The 1216-nt window shown below is 59.1% G+C and overlaps 2 long non-coding RNA genes across 2 annotated transcripts in view; one reads left to right on the top strand and one right to left on the bottom strand.

Annotated features, from left to right (window-relative positions):
* Positions 1–1216, bottom strand: part of LOC108284572 — a 6342-nt gene that overhangs the window by 4582 nt on the left and 544 nt on the right. The window lies entirely within an intron of this gene.
* Positions 1–1216, top strand: part of LOC108284573 — an 18738-nt gene that overhangs the window by 17033 nt on the left and 489 nt on the right. The window lies entirely within an intron of this gene.

Here is a 1216-nt window from a genome sequence, read left to right as displayed (position 1 = left end):
AAAAGAGGTGTCCCTTGGTGTGTGCTGGTGGTGGGGGTGGGGATCCTAGAGGCCACCGCCAGGGCACAAGTGGCCAAGCCAGAGCCCCAGGCTGTGCCTGGGGACCAGGAATAAGCTCCCTCTGGCAGACCCGGGGAAGAGACCGTAGCGTGTGAGTCACCCGGCTGCTGTGAGAACATTCGGCGCCCAGCAGCCCCGCGTGGGCTGTCACCAAGCAGGAACACGGCCCCCAGAGCCCCTCCGAGCCGCCTTCCCCACGGGCTCCTGCTCTCTGTTCCCACAGCTGCTCCCTCAAGGCCACAGAAGGAGCGTGGGATGGGGGGACAGGCGGAGAGGAGGCCGTGTGGGCGGCAGAGCCAGCATTTGGGAGCTCCGGGGTGGGGTGGGAGTGGGGTGGGGCTTCCCTGGCAGAGGGCCCACTGTGTTCTGGGGCTGCTGGAGTCTCAGGACTCTGCACAGGGTGGGGAAACTGAGGCTGCATCTATTCTGCACACGGACAGACACCTCCTTCTCTCCTAAGAGCTGAAACCCTGCCCAGGGCCTGCAGAGTCAGTGTGACTACTACCTCTCTCTCTGGCTCCAAACTCTCCCATGGCTCCCCAGTGCCTTCAGAATGAAACCCACACAACTCGCCAAGACTCTCGAGGCTCTGCTCAGTTCCTGTGAGCCCCTAGGTCTCAGCAACCCCACAAGCTTTTCTCATGACCCGCCTGGCCCTACCTCAGGGCCTTTGCACATGCTCCAACCCCCGCTGCCTAAAGCCCCCTTTTAAAATTACACCTGTTTCATCCCTTAGGAAATGTGCAAAGAGTTTATGAAATGTAACATGCCCAGGAACACACAGCAAGCTGGCGGGACTTGGTCCATCTGACTACCCCACTCCCAGCCCCTGGGGACCCTTTCCCCACCATGCTGTCACATCAAAAACAGACCTGGGCTGGGCATAGTGGCTCACGTCTGTAATCTCAGCAGTTTGGGAAGCTGAGGCAGGTGGATCACCTGAGGTCAGGAGTTCCAGACCAGCCTGGTCAACATGGTGAAACCCCATCTCTACTAAAAATACAAAAATTAGCTGGGCGTGGTGGTGCACGCCTGTAATCCCAGCTACTCAGGAGGCTGAAGCAAGACAATTTCTTGAGCCTGGGAGGAGGAGGTTGCAGTGAGCTGAGATCGCACCACTGCACTCCAGCCTGGGTGACAGAGTGAGACTCTGTCT

Source organism: Cebus imitator, unplaced genomic scaffold (assembly GCF_001604975.1).
Source record: "Cebus imitator isolate Cc_AM_T3 unplaced genomic scaffold, Cebus_imitator-1.0 Scaffold280, whole genome shotgun sequence".
NCBI lineage: Eukaryota > Metazoa > Chordata > Mammalia > Primates > Cebidae > Cebus > Cebus imitator.
The sequence above is the reverse complement of the archived record's forward strand: the minus strand, read 5'-3'. Positions and strand labels throughout refer to the sequence as shown.